At 41.0% G+C, this 20807-nt stretch overlaps 1 protein-coding gene across 9 annotated transcripts in view; it reads right to left on the bottom strand.

The window, feature by feature from the left end:
* STIM1 (stromal interaction molecule 1) overlaps nucleotides 1-20807 on the bottom strand; it is a 182347-nt gene that overhangs the window by 107135 nt on the left and 54405 nt on the right. For 2 of the 9 annotated variants that reach the window (XM_042958660.1, XM_042958663.1), the window contains exon 1: nucleotides 3227-3336. The exons of 4 other annotated variants lie outside the window; for them this stretch is intronic. The gene's annotated coding sequence lies outside the window, so the exon portion shown is untranslated. Of the gene's footprint in view, nucleotides 1-1535; nucleotides 2494-3226; nucleotides 3337-20807 lie in introns of those variants that run through there. 3 more of the 9 variants (XM_042958658.1, XM_042958661.1, XM_042958664.1) reach the window with 2 other exon arrangements.

The following is a 20807-nucleotide window of genomic DNA, read 5'->3' as shown; positions in this document are numbered from 1 at the left end:
CAGAGAAGCCTGTCCCTTTTTCAGGTACTACCTTATACCTTGTTAGGAGGCACCCTGGTCCAGGAGTGGAGAGGCAAAGGCTGGACAAAAAGCAGGTAGCTCTGTTTGCTTGGGTCCTGGGATTCTAGTACCGAGATCACTGTTTCAATCCTCCCCACTGCCTACTTCTGGGCTTCTTGCCCAAGACCCCTTTAGTGCTTAGACTTTTAGCCTAAGTCATCTTACTCCTTAATGTCTTATCTACCAGGGCAAGAAAGGCAATGGCTAGACCACAAAAGAAGAGATGGAAAGCAATACAGTAGTTAAGAATATGGGCTCTGGAGTTCAAATCCTGGTCCTATCATTTACAAGCTATGAGACCCTGGACACCCCTTCAATGTCACTTAACTCCTCCTATACCTCACTTTTCTGCCATACAGAACAAGGATAATTAATAGTGCTTATTGGTGGAAATGTTCTATACCTTGATTGCCGGGGAGAGATCATACAGGTCATATATATTTGTCACTAAAACTGAACACTTAAAACAAGTGCATTTTACTCTCTGTAAGTTATATCTCAATAAAGTCAATTTGAAAAGTTAAAAAAATTGCAGTAACCACTCATGGAGGATTGCAAGGATTAAGAGAATTATAAAATACCTAAAATAGTTCCAGAAATCATAGTAAGCACTGGACAAATATTATCTATTTGTAATGGAATTTGCGATGCTGCACACAATCTGTGTCCTCTGATTGCTGCTGGGGAGCAAGGGAGGGGTCTGAAAACCCAAAGGCATCCTTGGCTAGCCCAGATGTGGTATTTTCCCAGAAGTTTCATTACAGATCTGGCTTTCATGAGGATAAAACACCAGTGTTACAAACCACACCTCCTCCATGCTCCAGCCAAGGTTGTGTTTAACACTGGGAAAGCCAAACCACAGGAATCATCATCAAAACCAAAGATATTCCAGTGAAACTGGGAGGGATGTGCTTACGTTAGCCTTCTTCTACCTTAGCTCATGAGGTCTTCCTGGACCAACTTGGGTTTTTATTCAGTCCTTCACCAAGTCTTTCCTGAATGTCTCCTGTGTCCAGCCAGTGTAGGAGTGAGGGAGTAACCGAAGAAAAAGATACCTAGTTTCCCAGCTGCCTCACCCTCACCAAGTTCACAGTGTACAGGAATTACAAACAGAAAAATAAAACTGATATCAGAGGCAGCGAGGTATAGCAAAGGGAGCAGCACTCTGCCAGGAGTGGGAAGACCAGTGTCTAGCCTCGGCTGCCACCAGTCATAGGACCTTGCGCTGGTCCCATGCTCCCTGTGGACCCTGGTTTCCTCCTCTATAAAATGAAGGGACAAGAATAAACAATCTCCCAGTCTGTGGCCTGATGATGGTGGAAAAACAATTGTGATAGGACGTGTTTCAGGCTCTCAGCCCTGTGAGAAAGCTCAGGGTGAGCCAAGTGAGCCAACTTAGAAGAAGAATTGATTGTCTTAGATCCAGAATGCAATAAGGGGAGTGCCTCATTGCTGCAGCTGGTGATAGTACTCACAATCTGGAGGAGAGCCCTTTGGGCTGCTATGACAGGGAACGGGTTCATTTCCATTTTCTCACTTCACACTGCCCCACAGGGCCAAACCTGCAAATCAAGGATCCAGGATGCCAAGAGTGGCTCATTTCTGGCATTTACTCCCCACTCATTCCCTGGGTCAGGCCCAGGGGCTTCGAAGAGCACTGTGAGATGAAGGGCAAGGTAAGGCAAAGCAGACAAAGAGAACATCTGTGGAGCACGGCACTGTTCTCTCTGGAAGTCAGCCACTGCAGTGCATGTTTGGAGGGCTAGGGAATGTGGAAGATGTGCAATACACTGAATTATGGAAGAGAATCCTTTTTTAGTTTATGGAGGCACACAAGAGAGTTGTACACAACCATCTACTTCTAGGTCAGGCGTTAGCATAGTTCACAGCAACAATTATTGACACTCTGGTGTCCCTCAGGCCCTGTGCCTGCTAACAAGAGATGAAACCGACTCTGTTCCTTATTCTCAAGAGGCTCAATACATGGGGAGGGAGGCAGACAGTTAAGTGAATAATCACAGCACAACAGAGGTCTGTACCAAGCGCTGTGGAGGCACAAAAGTGAGTGTGCCTACCTCCACAGAGAGAAGAGAGGAAAGGCAGTGTCACTGAAAAGGTGACATCTATACTGGGTCTTGAAGGCTCAGTGGGTGTACTTGGGGTAGAGAAGATGAGGACATTCCCGACAGAGGGAACAGAATGTACGAAGACCTGAGATATGAAAAAGCTTGCCATGCTTCAAGAACTGCAAGCAGTCGGGTGGATCTGGAACACAAGATAGATGAGTGCAGGAGACGCGTGTTCTTTTTAGGACCCTACTTCTCAAACAAGACTGAGACCGCAAAGCCTCCATTGAGGGGACGGGGAGAAGAAAGAGTGCAGAGAAGCAGGTGAGGCGGTGAATACACATCCCTCCTCCTGCCCCCTTTCCCCAGACTCTGCCTCACACACCTCCCTCTCCCACAGCACATGTGCACCCCTACACCCTGACAGCTCAGAGAAGAAAAAAAAAAAAAGCCCTCCCATGCTAAGGTCAGTAGCTCCAGAATCCCCAGGTGAAGAGGCTGATCCTCCATTAAAAGACAGAAAGGAGAACCATAAGCCCCTTGAAAGGGGACTACTCATTTACAAATGAGAGGATCTCATCCTACCACCCACACCCAGGTCCAATGCCTTTTTCACTCAAACTCCTCTCTCATGAGCCATCATCCCCAGCTTCCCTCCTACTGACAGTGCTGGGGAAGCTGGAGCAAGAAAGGCAGCCCGACAAATCCAGAGCTGACTTACTTTTCGAAAGTGACTTCACCTACAGATATAATGTTGCCTCGTGCTAAACACACACACAAATTTAGATGGGAAAAGAAATTTGGATACTCTAGGGTATCTCCCAAACAAGACACATTCCTGAGCCTCAGCGATGCTGAGAATCCATGGAGTACTGACACGGAGAGGCCAGACAGATAAGTCAAAGTAGACAAGGCCAAGGAAGCCATGGCAACAAGATGACAGGCAAGACGTAAAGTCTGTAACCACACTGGGAAATGGCTGGGAGTGCAGAGAAGCAGAGACTTTGGTCCAACCAGAGCTCTAACCCCAGCCACAGCTAGCTAGCTTCCCTGGGCCTTCAAGTGTCTCATATGTAAATGAGGATAATAGTAGTATTTACCTCAGAGCATTACTGAGACTCTTAAGTGAAGTCAAGAATATAAACCACCTAGCCTGAGGCACACAGTCAGTGTTTAAATAACTTCCCTTCAACCAGAGCCACAGGGATGCATTGTTGCATAATTAGGGAGGGGCAGCCCCATTCACAACAGTCTGTTGTGCACCCTGCAGTCATGTAGTGCACAGTCAAGACAAACTGCCCCTAAGACTTCTGTCCATAAGCAGTGCCACAAGTCAGAACAGAAATGTATTCAAGAAAATGGATGGGTCTGATACCACTCAATCCGAATAACAAGTATGAGACCAGGGATAAAAAGCTCTGAAAACCAAGGCAACTTCGCCTCAGCCAGAAAGGCTCTACTATGTTCCCGCTGGGGTAAAAAATCAATCTCTGGGCCTCCATCAACCTCGAGTCTGTAGACGAACCCCATCAATCAAGGATCTGGTGAGTGTGAAGCCAGGGATGAGAGCAAATGCTGCAAGTGTCCAACTGAGGTCCATATCCTCTTCTGCTTGACAGATGGGCCAAATGCTCAAGGGCAGACCATTTCTCTAAAGGTGCTAAGTCCTGTCACATGGGACCAAGGAGCCTGAGTCCAAGATCTAAGGTGACCTTAGCATACTGGTTACCAAGAAGTGATGCCACTGCTCCTGACTGAATTTCTACAGGCAGGAAGGGGCCATCTGATTGTTTTTTATGTCCCTAGCCCCCAGCACAGTGCACATGATATAACCCATCATCTGTAAATGGTTGCTTAATAAATGAAGCAACATGAACCTGGCCTTATTTCCTACCACCTGGCTTCCAGGTCTTTGCATATACTCAGCCTGCCATCTAAAAAGCACCTTTCTTAACCCCATTTACTTAGCTAATTTTTCTCAATCCTCAGGTCTCACTTAAACATCATCTCCTCAGGTAATGTGAGGTCTTTCCTGACACTCTAAACAATATTAGGTTCCTTTGCAGTATGTACCCTCTCATCACATCCCTTATTTCCACTTTATGACACTCATCAGACTTCATTATAATTATCTGCTTCATTTTTGCCTTCCCTGCTACACTGTAAGCTCTAGGAGAACCCAAACCCTGTCTGTCTTTTCATTATACTGATTCCCAGGGCCTCATACAGTACCTGGAATAGAAGGAGTGCCCAGTATGTTAGAATGGCTGAATACACAAATGAATCAAAGAATGAATGAGAGAGCTCCAGACCAAAATGACTACGGGTTGGGGCACCTGGGTGGCTCAGCTGGTTAGGCATCGGACTCTTGATTTCAGCTCAGGTTATGATCTCATGGTTCATAGAATCAAGCCCCGCATCAGGCTTCATGCCATCAGCTCCACGCCATCAGTTTGGGACTCTCTCTCTCTCTCCTCTCTGCTTCTCCCCACTGCTCACACGTGCTCGCTCTCTCTCTCTCTCTGTCTCAAAATAAATAAATAAAGATTTTTTTAAAAAATGACTATGGGATGACTGAGTATTCAAAACTGTCTGCTCAGCCCTAGTGGTCAACAGTTATTTTCTGACTAGAATCATGATAGAACCTATAAATGCCCATGCGTGGAAGGTGACAGCAGATTTGATGAACAATAGAATGAAGAACAGTCTGTGTGACAGAAGGTAAGGAGAGGTAAAATAGGGGCTTTGAAACAGAAACACCACCTCTGAGTGCCTTGAATGCCATGTTGAGGAATATGGTTAGTAGCCTGCAGGACAGCCACTGTCCGACCTGGTTCACTAAAGTCACATGGGTGCTTGGCAGGTACCATCCTGATATAGCCATCCACTTAGCTCCCTTTGCTGCTCACAGACTGACAGGCCTTCTTCCTGTTCCTTCAGGTTCACCCCATTTCTCCGAGTTATATGGGATCATTCAACAACACACGTGGCTCCAAGGATAGTCCATCCAAATTATCCTAGCCCAATTTTTACTAAAGAAAGTTATAAACAGGGAAGCTGTCATTTAGAAAGGACGAAGGTCAGAAGGCCTGGATTCAAGTAATGAGCTGTGCGACAGTAGGTTACTTAGTAAATCTTTCTGAGTTTTAGTAATGTCTGTAAAATAAGAGTAATAAATACCCATCTCACAGGTTGTAGGAAAATAGAGATAACACGTGTAAAGAGCCTAGTACAGTGCCTTTCATTTACTGAGGGTCCAACATAGGTTTATTAAAAAAAAAAAAAAAAAATCCCACCCAGGGCATAAGGGTATTATTTCCTCCTAAATGCTAAACCCTTGCACTGGACCTGATACAGCAGAGACCCAAGAGGCCAGAGGCTACTCACAGAGACTTGGGCCTGCATTGCCTCCTAAAAGGGGATGGGCAGATTGCCCTGTTTCCATTCTCTGTCTAGCTGTCTGAGCACTGAGGAAATTACCAGCAGGCAGGCTGCTGGGAATAGAGAGGTGGGGGAAGAGCTGAGGCTCTCCCAGAATTTCAGATCTATTCATAGCCTGATCACGTGTCCACAGAGGCACAAGACTGTTGTCTGTAAACTTGGTAACCTACGACCCCAAGCATACAATTTAGGACTGGGGTGTGTTTCAGTACACCCACTACAGACTGAGGTCCACTCTAAGTAATGATATGTGGGAGCAAACCAAAGCAACCAGAGGTGAGGTGTTCACTCTTAACAAGATGCAGGGAAGGAAATCACAGAACAAATCCCTCACCCTCCCCAACCCTCCTAGCTTTATGTTCCAGTAGGCCTCAGGGGGCTTAGCCTTTGCAGGGATTTCCATTTGCCCTTGGAAATATCTTCAGATATTCACTCTATCCCTGACCGACTGTGTCATCTTGAACAAGACACTGCTCTCTAGCTTGTGTCTATGCCTGAAATACAAGAAGCCTAGAATAAATGATCCCTAAGTCTTGATTAGCATGCTTACAGAACTTCATCTCAAAGTCCCAGCTCTGATTTATGAGAACCCAAAGTCTAAAACACTGTGTTCTAGAGATGAGGAGAGACAGATATCAGGTGTACTACCCTCAGCATCTCCACCAAGAAGAGAGGCAAGAAACTGAATGAACCGGGAACAACTTCTCAAAATCCTCAGAAGGTCATCATCTCATAACACCCAGGAAGGGGCTCAGTAATTAGAAGCAAATGACCTCACTACGCCAGAATGTGGGTGCTAATTGCCAATTCCCATACGGTTCCTTAAAGGGCAGACCTGAAGCAGAGGTCTGCCTGCCTTAAAACCAAAAAGGAAAAGTGGAGATAAAAGGCATGTATTTCTGTTTTTCCTAATCGCAGAAACAGCATCAGAGGAAAAGCAAAGCAAGACATCTATATGAAATTTACCAAGCATCGTAAGTTATTAGGTGGCAAATCTGAGGTTCAAATACAGTTCAGTATTTGTGTGTGTGTGTGTGTGTGTGTGTGTGTGTGTGTGTGTGTGTGTAAAAGTCTATGGGTACATGGTCCTTTCTTTATTCTACCAACAAGCCTCATGAGGAAGACTCAAGAAGTTATGGCTTCCAGCATGTCAAGAAAGCTGTGATACCAAAAAGGGATTCAAGTTCTTGTGAGTACTTTGGGGGATTCTGTGAGATGCCCTTCTATACATACACACACACACACACACACACACACACACACACACACCCCAATCCCAATCCCAATCCCAATCCCAATCCCAATCCTAAAGCTAAACTAAAAAATTCAGGGGCGCCTGGGTGGCTCAGTCGGTTGAGCGTCCGACTTCGGCTCAGGTCACGATCTCGCGCTCCGTGAGTTCGAGCCCCGCGTCGGGCTCTGGGCTGATGGCTCAGAGCCTGGAGCCTGCTTCCGATTCTGTGTCTCCCTCTCTCTCTGCCCCTCCCCCGTTCATGCTCTGTCTCTATCTCAAAAGTAAAATAAACGTTAAAAAAAAAAAATTTTTTTTTTAAAAAAATTCACAGAGAGGGGCACCTGGGTGGCTCAGTGGATTAGCATCCGACTTCGGGTCGGGTCATGATCTCGTGGTTTGTGAGTTCAAGTCCTGCGTCAGGCTCTGTGCTGACAGCTCAGAGCCTGGAGCCTGCTTTGGATTCTGTGCCTTCCTCTCTCTCTGCCCCTCCCCCACTCGCGCTCTGTCTCTCTCTGCCTCTCAAAAATAAAATTAATAAAAAAAATTTTTTTTTAGTCCACAGAGCACAGACAAGCCAAGTGAGTTTAAAAGACAGAACAGCTTCCAAGGCAGTAAAATTTAACTGTTATATATGATAACAAGTGTAGTAACATATCTAAAAAAAATGTACCTTTTACTACTTACTAAACTTACTAAAGAAAGTTGTAAACGGAAGCTGTCATTTAGAAAAGACAAGGACAGAAGGCCTGGATTCAAGTCATGAGCTGTGTGACAGTAGGTTACTTAGTAAATCTTTCTGAGTTTTAGTAATCTCTGTGAAATAAGAACAATACCCATCTCACAAGGTTGTAGGAAGATAGAGATAACACAGGTAAAGAGCCTAGTACAGTGCCTTTCATTTACTGAGGGTCCAACATAGGTTTATTTAAAAAAAAAAAAAAATCCCACCCAGGGCACAAGGGTGTTATTTCCTCCTAAATGCTAAACCCTTGCACTGGACCTGATACAACAGAGACCCAAGAGGCCAGAGGCTGATCAGGGAGGTTGATCAGCCATAGAAGCTGAGAAAGAGCAAAGTCACAAACACACATTGACAGACACACAACTGGGTTCACTGGCAGAATGTGCCCATCATTCATTCATTCCACAAAGGTTTACTGAGCACCTGCTATATGCCAGGCATAATTCTAGGCCCTGGGAATACAGTGATCCCAACACTCTCAAGGAGAGAGGGAGCCAACAAAGTTCAAACATTGCAGTTGCTCTCCCATGACCTTTCCTTCCCTACTGTGAGACCACTGCATCAGGCAACTGTAGCCACTGTATCAGCCAGGGTTCCCAGTTACAAGAACAACTTAGTTTACAAGTTCAACAACCTCAATTGATTCTGACTAGTCTAAACAGAAAAATAACATCTTAAAGAGAAGCTCAGACCACCTGGAAAAGTGGAAAACCAGAGGTGGATGCCAAGAACAATGCCTAAAATCATGTGGCAGAATGTGTCTGTCAGCACACCTCACGTTCCACTGCCAACCTCCACTCTTCCTAGCGTCTGTAACATGGCCCCTGGAACACCACTACCTCTGCTGTTCCAGGAGCTCCACCTTGCTCCAAATACCACCACCACTGTGGTCTGCTTCCTCACAACACCGGCTCTTCAGAGTCCAAGTTCATGGTGAGTGGATCAGAATGAAAGAAGCAACAAAAGAGGGTGGAAGTAAACATCTGGAATTTTAAGTGAAGAAATTCTTAAAAGGGTAATAAATATCCATTTTAGCCACTTTGGCATTATATGCAAAACACTGGCTTCATCTAACTAATGCCCCTAATTCAGATTCTATGTTCACCATAACCTTTCTGGTGAGGATTTGGTGTTCCATGGTGCTACCCAAAGGGAGAAGAGACATGGTCCTACCAAAACAGGGATTCTAGTACTTGGGATAGTTCTATTTCTTGAGGTAAAATTAAAAATTGGCATTCTCATTTTATATACCAGCCTTGTGAACTTGGTTAAGACAATCTGCTTACAGAGATAAATATTCTCAATGTACTGACAAAATCTGAACCTTCAGAAGGTGAACTAATACATACTCACTGAGCATTTCTTTAACATGTGCCAGATACTATTCTAAGCACTTTATATGGAGTAACTGATTTTCCATAACAGCCCTACAAATTGGGTATCGTTCTCCCCACTTAACATAAGAGGAAACTGAGACCTACAGAGATGAGAGTAAAATTGTCTAAGAATATGCAGCTAATAAAACAAGAAGTCCAGATTTTGAACCCAGGTAGTGTGGCTCCATACCTAAACTTCTGTCAACTCCACAAAGTAAATCCCCAACTAATGAGGCCTGCTAGGCAGTGGTCTTACTCGCTGTGGCGTTTCTGGTGGCTTGCAGACTGGCAAGAAGTCACCATCCTATATTATCCATTCTAAGGTTAAATCCTTGATTTAATTAGCTGCAGGCACAAAATCTTAGTGGAATAGAGCTGCCCACACAGGATAAGGACAGATGAAGCATCTCAGTGAGGCTTGGCTTGGCTTCCAGATTCTGTAACTGCAGCTGCCGACTACACAAGGTAGTCTTTATTGGACTTAGAGTTGTATTATGCTACAAACTTTTATTTATATTCAGTAATCATGTCTACATTCAGAAAGAATTTACACAAACAATATATATTAAGACAGTCATCTCCAAAATGGGATGCATAAGACTTTCCAATGAAAGTACAGAAAGAATTATTTTATATTTGTTTTTAATCTTAAAATATAAGAATTCTGCTTTACCAATATGAACTGTACAGACCAACGATGCTGCCCTCTCTGGGTCTGTATGTCAGATGTTTCCACATCACCTACCACATGCAAGATGTTTCCACATCACCTACCACATGCAAGATGTCTTGAGGATAGAGCGGGAGCTCCATGGTGTCTGAGGGAGAACATCAGTGCTTGCAGTCACTAATTTGTTTTTAGGATACTATGACATACTGCAGTTAATACATATCTGATTAAATGAGCTTATGTATTATGGTTTCTACTTTTTTCCCAACCAAACCAACCCTTACCACATAGACAAATAAGAATTCTTGCAAATAAGTAAAGAAAAATAAAAAAAACAATACGCAGGGATTGAAGATACTATTAAAATTACAAACAAAAATAAATCATAGGAAAGTGACAGCTGACCCCTCTATTCCTAGTATTACTTTTCTATAAGCTACATTACAGGGTAAAAACAGTCTAATTGCTTCAAATAATAAATAAGTCCCCCCAAAAATCAAAATTATCAAGAGACTACTTAAAATATGGATTTACATCTATTATTAACAATGAGCTGTATCCTTGGTATATACTGTGCCTTGGTGTATTAAATCAGAGTCAGCAAATATTTTCAGCAAAGGGTCAGATAGTAACTATTTTAGGCTCATAGGCCATATGTTTTCTATTGTAACTAAATAACTTTGCCATTAGGGTATAAAAGTAGCCATAGATGGGGCACCCGGCTGGCTCAGTTGGTCGAGCATGTGACTCTTGATCTTAGGGTTGTGAGTTCTAGCCCCAAGTTGGGTGTAGACATTACTTAAAAAAAAAAAAAAAAAAAAGTACCATTGATAATAAGTGAACAAATGAATGTGGCTGTGTTCTAATAAAACTTTATTTATAGAAGTAGGCATAGCTTGCTGACCCTTATATTAAATAATGAATACGGGCACCTGAGTGGCTCAGTCGATTGAGCGTCTGACTCTTGATTTCATCATGATCCCAGGGTCGTGGGATTGAGACCCCTGTCAGGCTCCATGCTGAGTGTGGAGCCTGATTGAGAGTCTCTCTCTCTTCCTCTACCCCTCTTCCCTGCTCATGCACTCTGTCTCTAAAACTAAAAAAAAAAAAAAAAAAAAAAAAAAAAAAAAAAATTAATGAAATAAAGCTATCAGGATTAAAAACATATCTAAAAATTAAATCTAAAGATAAGCCTCTATATATTTTCTGTGATGTTTAAAGTCCAGAGGTATTCAATCAAGTTAAGAAATCTCTTTATGGGTTTCTTGCTTAATAGAGAAAAACAAAAGGCACATATCATTGGTAAAACACTATTTCCTTCTTGCTGCAGTAAAAAATGAGATTAAATAGTACATGAAAAGCAATATTTTTCTATTTCTCAAATTGTATTCATTTGTTAGCAAATGCTTTTTTAACATATACAAAATATTTCCTAAGATTTAAAAAAATATTACAAATTATGGAGCATAGGCGATTTGCTATATGGTAGAATGTAAGTTTTCTTTCATGTGCCAGTTAAAGGATTTGCTACATTCTGTTAAACAATGAAATACAAAAGGAACTGCCTTTTAAGGACCACTAAAGGGAAAATGTACAAGAGAAAAAAATATCCTCTATAGTCTAAGATTTCTTTTATTAAAATAAAATTTTATAAATTAAAAATAAGATTTTTGAAAAACAACTTATGTATACTCACAGATAAAGCAACTGATTTAACTGAATTTAACAATAATCCTTATTTAAAAGGCTTCTGGGTGAGGGTAAAGAAATAGCAGTATACATGGAATTCTTTCCTGAGTCATTCTTCTTTTTCTTTTTAAAGTTTATTTATTTATTTTGAGAGAGAGAGAGAGAACGTGTACATGAACAAGTGGGAGAGGGGCAGAGAGAGAGGGAGGGTGAGAGAATCTCAAGCAGGGCTTGAGAATCTCATGCAAGGCTCAAACCCACAAATCTCGAGATCATGGCCTAAGCCGAAGTGGGCTGCTTAACGGACTGAACGCCCAGGCACCCCTCTCCTGAGTCATTCCTAAGCAAGGTACTGTAGCAGAGAAACTGAAGACGGAAGTGTTGAATGCTAAGATTACACTGAAATGGTTTATTTTATAAAAGAAAAATAAGACTTTATAATTTTAGTAGTACCATTTACTATTGTGTCAAAAATACATCAAATCCCAGGGTGGCAGTGGGGGGAGGGGTGTGGAAGATACATAGGACCACCAAAAGGAAACCTACAGACTATTATAGATAAAATAATTTTAAAGATCTAAATAAATGGAAGGACATATCACATTCATGAATTGGAAGACTACATCTAGTTAAGCTGCCAGTCCTCCCAAATTAATATATAGATTCAATGCAAACCCAGTCAAATTTCCTTCCTTCCTAATAGGTTTTTTCCTTAGCAGAAATTGACAAACTGATTCTAAAAATCATATAGCAATACAAAGGACCAAGAACAGCCAAGGCAGTCCTGAAGAACAAGCTGACAGACTTACACTACCAAATATCAAGACTTATTATAGTAACAATTAAGACAGTATGGTATTACTGCAAGGATACAAAATGAGCAATGGAGGGGCGCCTGGGTGGCTCAGTCAGTTGGACATCCAACTTCAGCTCAGGCCATGATCTCACAGTCTGTGAGTTTGAGCCCCACGTCGGGCTCCGTGCTGACAGCTTGGAGCCTGCTTCAGATTCTGTGTCTCCCTCTCTCTCTGCCCCTCCTCTGCTCATGCTCTGTCTCTCTCTGTCTCAAAAATAAATAAAAACATTTAAAAAAAGTTTTTAAATAAAAAAAAAAATGAGCAATGGAACAGAATACAGATTCCAAAACAGACCCACACATAATGATCACTTGACTTATGACAAAGGTGGCACTATAGTACAGAAGGGAAAGTAATCTCTTCAATAAATGTTATTAGATCAACTAGATATCCATACAGGGATAGAGTGGGAGGGATGTACCTTGACCACCTCCCACCATACACACAAAAAAGTAATTTCAGATCACTGCAGAACTATGCAAAAGGTATGAAATAATAAGGCTTAAAAGTGAGAAAATAGGAGAATAGCTTCTTGAACTTGGAGTAGGCAAAAGTTTTCTTTAAAAGAACACAAAAATTGGGGCACCTGAGTGGCTCAGTCAGTTAAGTGTCTGACTTTGGCTCAGGTCATGATCTCATGGTTCGTGAGTTCAAGCCCCGCATCAGGCTCTGGGCTGACAGCTCAGAGCCTGGAGCCCACTTCAGATTCTGTGTCTCCCTCTGTTTGCCCCTCCACTGCTTGCACTCTGTCTCTTGCACTGTCTCAAAAATAAGTAAACATTAAAAAAATTAATTATCCAAGGGATACAGGAGTGCTGTTTTGAAGGGACACATGCACCCCCATGTTTATAGCAGCACTATCAGCAATAGCCTAAGTATGGAAAGAGCCCAAATGTCCATCGATGGATGAATGGATAAAGAAGATATGAGATATATATATACAGATACACACACACACACACACACACACACACACACACACACTGGAGTATTACTCGGCAATCCAAAAGAATGAAACCTTGCCATTTGCAACTATGTGGATGGAACTGGAGGGTATTATGCTAAGTGAAATTAGTCAGTCAGAGACAGACAAAAATCATATGACTTCACTCATATGAGGACTTTAAGAGACAAAACAGATGAACATAAGAGAAAGGAAACACAAATAATATAAAAACAGGGAAGGGGACAAAACAGACAAAACTTATAAATATGGAGAACAAACTGAGGGTTATGGGAAGGGTTGTGGGAGGGGGGATGGGCTAAATGGGTAAGGGACACTAAGGAATCTATTCCTGAAATCATTGTTGCACTATATGCTAACTAATTGGGATGTATATTTTAAGAAATAAAAAATAAAACAAGTTAATAAAAATTTTTTAAATAAATAAATAAAAGAAAAGAACACAAAAAGGGCTAAACATGAAGGCAAAAATTGATAAACTGAGAAAAAATATTCACAATATATAGAACTTGTATCCAGAATACATAAAGAACTCTAACAAACCAGTAATAAAATAACAAGCAACAAAATAAAAAATAACAAAATTAACAAAAAAATAACAAAATTAACAAAATAATAAATCTAGACAGTGTATGTGTGTGTATGTGTAGATATAGATATGATAAATGTGTGTGTATATATATCATAAATATACACTGCTTAAAATATATATATGATATATAATCTGCACACACTGTCTGGACTTGTCATATATATCATATATACATATGTATATGTATATATTTATCATATGTGTATATTATTCATATATTTATGAATAGGAAGATTCATTAGTCACTGGGAAAATACAAATTAAAATCACAAGGCAGTGGGGCACCTGGGTGGCTCAGTCGCTTAAGTGTCTCACTCTTGATTTCAGCTCAGGTCATGATCTCACAGTTCGTGAGATCAAGTCCCACATGAGGCTACACACTGACACCACGGAGCCCGTTTGGGATTCTCCCTCCCTCTCTGCCCCTCCCCTGCTCAAGTTCTCTCTCTCAATAAATAAACTTTAAAAATTAAATTAAAAAATAAAACCACAATGCAGTAATACTACACACTAACCTGAAAGGCTAAAATGAAAAAAACAGGTAAATATTAGGTGTTGGAAAGGATGTCAGACAACTGGAACTCTCATACATAGCTCGTGGGGCTGTGTATTAATATCTACTGCTGCATAAGAAATTACCCCAAAATTAAGTTGCTTAAAACAATAAACATTTATGGAGAGTTAGGGATCAGACAGTGACTTAACTGGCTCAGGTCTCTCATAAAGGTTTATAAAGGGCTATCGTCCCTGAAGACTTAACTAGGCCTCAAGGATTTGCTTCCAAGATGGCTCACTGGTGTTCCTGGCTAATCAGTGCTGGGTGTTATCAAGAAGCCTCAGTTCTTCTCCATGTGGGCTTTTCCATAGACAGTTTGAATATCCTCACAATACAGTAGTGGGCTTCCTCAGAATGAGTGATCCCAAAGACAGAGAGACAAAGAAACTGCACTACCTCTATGACCTAGTCTCTGAAGTCATACACCATCACTTTTACTTTATTCTTATTTGTTAGATTCAAGTCACCAGGGACTGGCTTGGTCAAGGGGAGGGGAATTAGGCTCTTGATGGGACAGGTATCAAACAATTTGTGGACATATTTTAAAACCAAATACATTCACTTGGGCAAAGAATGGGACAGAATCCATGTGGAACAGCATATATCTTATCCAGGGCTCTTGCTCATGCTGATTATAGCATGACGTTGTCAGTGTAATAGATCAAAGTGATGTTTTATGAAATGGCCAGATGGTCCAGGTCTCTTCTGACCAGATTATGACAAAGAGTACAAGAGTGTAAGTGTTTATATAGACCTGGGAAAAACTATAAAGGTATACTGATATCTGTGCCACTTGAATACAAACTGGTTTTGATCCTTTTTTCTGACTGAGAAAAGAATGCATTCACCAAATTAATGGCCACATATTCACATGCTCTAGCAAAGATACCACATGCATCCCAGCAGCCATAATTAGGGCTATTCAGTTAAACTGCTGGAGTCTACATTCTCCAGGATCCACGCAGTTTTGCAAGAAGACAGGCTAATGAATTACATGTAGACAGAATAGGGACCATCACCCCTGCATTTTTAAGATACTTAAGGCTAGCCCTAGCCTCCACCATCCCTCACAGAATGTGATATTGGTTTTGATTCACTATCTTGACCAGGGGAGCATGCAGCAGTTTCAAAGGCTTCCACTTGGCCTTCCCCACTGTGATAGCTTATTTGACAGGTCAAGGATCTGATGTGGGTGCTACTCCAATTGTTAGGTATGTCCATCCCAATTATATGTTTGAGGATAGAAGAAATGACTACTTGGTAGATGTATGGGATGATTCTACTTCTAGAAAGTATCATAAGAAAGTAGTAAGATAAATATATATTAGCATTATGCCAAGTAAAAGAAGCCAGACATGATTCCATTTATATAAAATGTCCAAATAGGCAAATCCACAGAGACAGAAAGTAGATTATAGTTGCCAAGGTTTAGAGAATAGGGAGTGACTGCTTAATGGGTAATGGGGTTTCTTTTGGGGATGATGAAAATGTTGTGCAATTAGATAGTGATGATGGTTGCACAAAACTGTTAAAAAAAATCACTGAACTGTACACTCTAAAATGGCAACTTTTATGTTAAATGTATTTTATCTCAAAAAAAAACACACACACACACACACACAACACAATACTGAATGGCTATTGGCTGCATGATCACCTGGCTGATATGTAAGAGTGGCTTTACTCTCACTCAATTTACAAAACAGAATCCAGCTCACAGCTCTATACACTCTAGCATACTAAGCCCTTGCAAATGTTGAGGATATAAATATATTTCATCCTCTGGTTAACCAATACATTGTAAAGTGACTTCTTATTGTTCTCTGACTCCCTATTTAAATTTGAAAGGCTTGTGGCTTCTTCAATAAAAGCAGTGTGGTGTCAAGGCTAAGCAAGGCCCTTGACATCTTCAGCTCTAGGCAATAATTGGCTCAGCTACTTACCTCACTTGGAGGAAAAATGCAATCTCTCCTATAAAAGGCCAGATGGATAGGAAGAAAGGATTCAAGGACTATCACACCTTAGACAAATATGTACTGAATAAACTGTCTAGAAGTTTTAAATTTTGCTCTACACACCTCTCCTCTCACCCAGGTTCCTTGGCAATATCTTACTTCGTCAAGCAGAGCAGCTGTACTCGGTTGAGTTTTAAGTACTGGAAACACACTTTTTTTTTTTTTTTTTTTTTGGTAGTGAGGTCTACGAATTTTGCTGATTTAACTAGCTCCCCACCTCCCAAGCCCTTAAGTAAAAGCATCTTGATCTCCCCTGCGGGGACCACTCCTCCCTGCTCTCAGCCCAAGAGGTTCCAGGGGAGCAGACCCTGGCCCCAGGGTTCCCTGAGTAGAAACAATGTAACTCTGTTGGCCAATAAAAGTCCAGCATTCTTCTGTGATTACTTTACGGTGGACACATGACCCAAGCCGAAATCATACCCAGGACTGCCAGCACCATCAAGAAAGAGGTATTATCTTTCAATAGTGGTTGCTTAGCTAGTAGAATGCACACCCAAAGCTGATATTGATCTTTGCCACTGCATGGGTGGAGTCTTTTAAGAATGACACCAAAACAAAGAAAAGCAGAGCCAAAGGAAAAGAGATTAAGCCCAATGACATCATTCAATTCTGGGATCTTGCTGTTTCTGAAGGTAAATATACATTTAGCCTTTTAGTTACTACAGTCAATAAGTTCCTCTCTTGCTTAAGTCAGTCTGAGTTATATTTCTGTCACTTGCAAAAAGAGTCACAACAAATGTAAAAATATTCAAAAAAAATGAAAAATGTATCTGGCCAATAAGCCTCAAACCTTTGCTGTAAATCATAGGTGGGGGGAGAATATTAAAACAATAACAACAACAACTCACAGAAGACTTAGTTTTCCCCTTGACTTCATTACATTCCTAAATGTGCACAGCATTTTACAGTTTCCAAATCACTTTCCCATTGATAATCTCATCTGATCTTCAAAAACAAAACAACCCTATGAAGTTAACATTCAAGCTGTATATCTGAAGACACTGAAATTCAGAGAGAAGTGACTAACCAGACATCATCCAATTTGAAATCAAGGCTTCTGTCTCCAAATTATATCTTTCTGCTACTCATTACTGTTTTACGTAGTTCTCAACAAGCCATAAGCAGGACTAGGAACCTGACTGGGCTCAGTACAGACTTGCAACCTGACAGCATTGTTTCCCTGACCCCTGGCAGCTTGGCCTTGCTTCATGCAAGCCTCGCTCTCCTCCCTTTCTGCAAAGCCTAAGATACAGACAAGCCCATGGCACAGCATCTCACTGCACATACAAAAATGTATGTTAATCAACTGGCTGGTAGCCCTAAATGTCAGTGGACTTACTCTCGAAGCAGCCCTGGACCTATCAAATGCACATCAGTGGATAGCATCTGAAGAGGAGGAAATGTGTTCTAAGATACACCTCTGGTGAAAAGGAGCACTTCAGCCAATAGTAGCTAACACAACTTCTGTATCTCTCGGGATCTGAAGACCCAAAAATCGTTACTGATTGGGAAAATCCCAACAGCATACATTCAAGGATTTAAAAGTGTGTTAGACTCACATCTTATACAAATATTAACTCAAAATCAATCAACAACCTAAATGTAAGAGCTAAAACCATAAAACTCTTAGAAGAAAACACAGGGGCAATCTTTATTACCTTAGATTTGGAAATGATTCTTAGATATGACACCAAAAGCATCAGCAACAAAAGAAAAAATAGATAAATGGGACTCCATGAAAATTAAAAATGACTGTGTATCAAAAGATATTATCAAGAGTATGAAAAGTCAACCTACAGTATGGAAGGAATATTTATTTGCAAATCATATATATCTGGTAAGGGTCTAGTATCCAGAATATATAAAGAATTCTAACAGCTCAACAATAAAAAGACAACCTAATTAAAAAAAAATTTTTTTTAATATTTATTTTTGAGAGAGAGAGACAGAGCATTGAGCAGGGGAGGGCAGAGAGAGAGGGAGACACAGAATCTGAAGCAGGCTCCAGGCTTTGAGCTGTCAGCACAGAGCCCAATGTGGGGCTTGAACTCACAAACTGTGAGATCACGACCTGAGCCGAAGTTGGACACTTAACCACCTAAGCCACCCAGATGCCACTTAATAACCTAATTTTAAGTGGACAAAGGAATTGAACAGACACTTTTCCAAAGAAGATATACAGGGGGGTGGTGCCTGGCTGGCTCAGTCAGTAGGGCATGTGGCTCTTAACCTACGAGTCATGAATTCAAGCCCCATATTGAGCATGGAGACTACTTAAAATAAAAAAAATTTTTTTAATGTTTATTTACTTTTGAAAGAGACAGAGACAGAATGCGAGTGGATAAGGGGCAGAGACAGAGGGAGACACAGATCTGAAGCAGGATCCAGGCTCCGAGCTGTCAGCACAGAGCCCAATGCAGGGCTCCAACTCACGAGCTGTGAGATCATGACCTGAGCCGAAGTCAGACATTCAACCAACTGAGCCACCCAGGTGCCCCTAAAATAAAATTTTTTTTAAAAGATATACATATGGTCAATAAGTACATGAAAACATGCTCAACATCATTAATCGTTAGGGAAATGCAAATCAAAACCACAATGACGGGTGCCTAGCTGGCTCAGTCAGTTAAGCATCCGACTTCTGCTCAAGTCATGATCTCATGGCTCGTGAGTTTGAGCCCCATGTTGGGCTCTGTGCTGACAGCTCAGAGCCTGCAGCCTATATCTGATTCTGGGTCTCCCTCTCTCTCTGCCCCTCCCCCGCTCATGCTCTGTCTGTCTCTCTCTCAAAAATAAACATTAAAATGAAATAAAATCCTTTAGAAAAAAATAATAGAATGAGATGTCACATCACACTCACTATGATAGCTGTAATTAAAACCAACGAAATGAGGGGCGCCTGGGTGGCTCAGTCGGTTAAGCGTCCGACTTCGGCTCAGGTCATGATCTCGCGGTCTGTGAGTTCGAGCCCCGCGTCGGGCTCTGTGCTGACAGCTCAGAGCCTGGAGCCTGTTTCAGATTCTGTGTCTCCCTCTCTCTCTGACCCTCCCCCATTCATTCTCTGTCTCTCTCTGTCTCAAAAATAAATAAACGTTAAAAAAAAAAAAATTTAAAAAAAAACCAACGAAATGAAAAATAACTAGTATAATGAAAATTAACTAGTATTGGCAAAGATATGGCAAAATGGAACCCTTATACATTGCTGGTAAGAATGTAAAATGGTACAGCTGCTGTGGAAAACAGTTTGGTGGTTCTTAAAACAATTAAACACAGAATTATAATTTAATCATAATTCTCCTTCTAGGTCCTGTATGTAGCCAATAGAATTAAAAACTGGCACTCAGGGGCACCCAGCTGGCTCAGTCAGTGGAGCACGCAACTCTTGATCTCAGGGTCATGAGTTTGAGCCCCATGTTGGGCATAGAGCCTACTTTAAAAAAAAAAACAAAACTGGTAGTCAAACAAGGACATGTACATACATGTCTATAGCCACACTACTCAAAAGAGCCAAAAGGTGGAAACAGCCCAAGTGTTTAGCGTCTATCACCAGATGAATAGATAAACAATTGTGGAGTGTGTGTGTGTGTGTGTGTGTGTGTGTGTGTGTGTATTCTAATATAATATAATACCAGCCATAAAAAGAAATGAGGTTTTCTGATACATACGTGGATAAACCTTATGAACATTATACAAAGTGAAATAAACCACACACAAAAGGAAAATTATTGTATGATCCTATATGAAACACAGGCAATATAAAATGTCTAGAATAAGCAAACTCATAGAGACAGAAAGTAGATTAGAATTTAGCAGGAGCTAAGGGGAAGAGGAGAATGAAGAGTTATTGCTTAATGGGTACAAAGTTTCTGTTTGGGATGATGAAAAAGTTTTGAAATCAGGTAGTGGTGATGGTTGTATAACACTGTGAGTGTAAATATTGCCACAGAATTATATACTTGAAAATGGTTAAAATGGCATATTTTGTTATATATTTTATCACAATCAAAAAAACTTAAAAAAAAAAAAGAATGATGTACTGACAAATGCTTCAAGGTGGACAAACTCCCAAAATATTATGCTAAATTAAAGAAGTTAGACACAAAAGACTACATATTGTATGATTCCACTTACATGAAATATCCAGAATAATTAAATCCACAAAGAGAGTGCAAACTGATGGCTGCCAGGAGGGAAGGGAAAATGGGAAGAAACTGCTTAGTAGATAAGGTGTTTTACTCTGAAGTAACAGAAATGTTTTGGAACTAGACAGAGGTGGTGGTTGCATAAAATTGTCAATGTACGAAATGCCACTGAATTGTTCAATTTACAATGGCTAATTTTGTAATGATATAACCTTCACCTCAATAAATTATTTAAGTAGATGACAGAATTCAGAGAATCATCTTAACGACAGGAATTAGGCTAAGAGGCAGGGCAAGAAATGGTAAGAACCCAGTGACTACACCAAGAAACATCCAGGAGCGGCAAGAGGAAGCAACTTGAGACTGCAGTATCAGAGGCCTCCCTGCATCAGTGAGAGTGCAG

The sequence above is a fragment of the Panthera tigris genome, chromosome D1, assembly GCF_018350195.1.
Source record: "Panthera tigris isolate Pti1 chromosome D1, P.tigris_Pti1_mat1.1, whole genome shotgun sequence".
Taxonomy (NCBI): Eukaryota; Metazoa; Chordata; class Mammalia; order Carnivora; family Felidae; genus Panthera; species Panthera tigris.
Note: the sequence above shows the minus strand (reverse complement) of the source record. Positions and strands in the feature narration are given on the sequence as shown.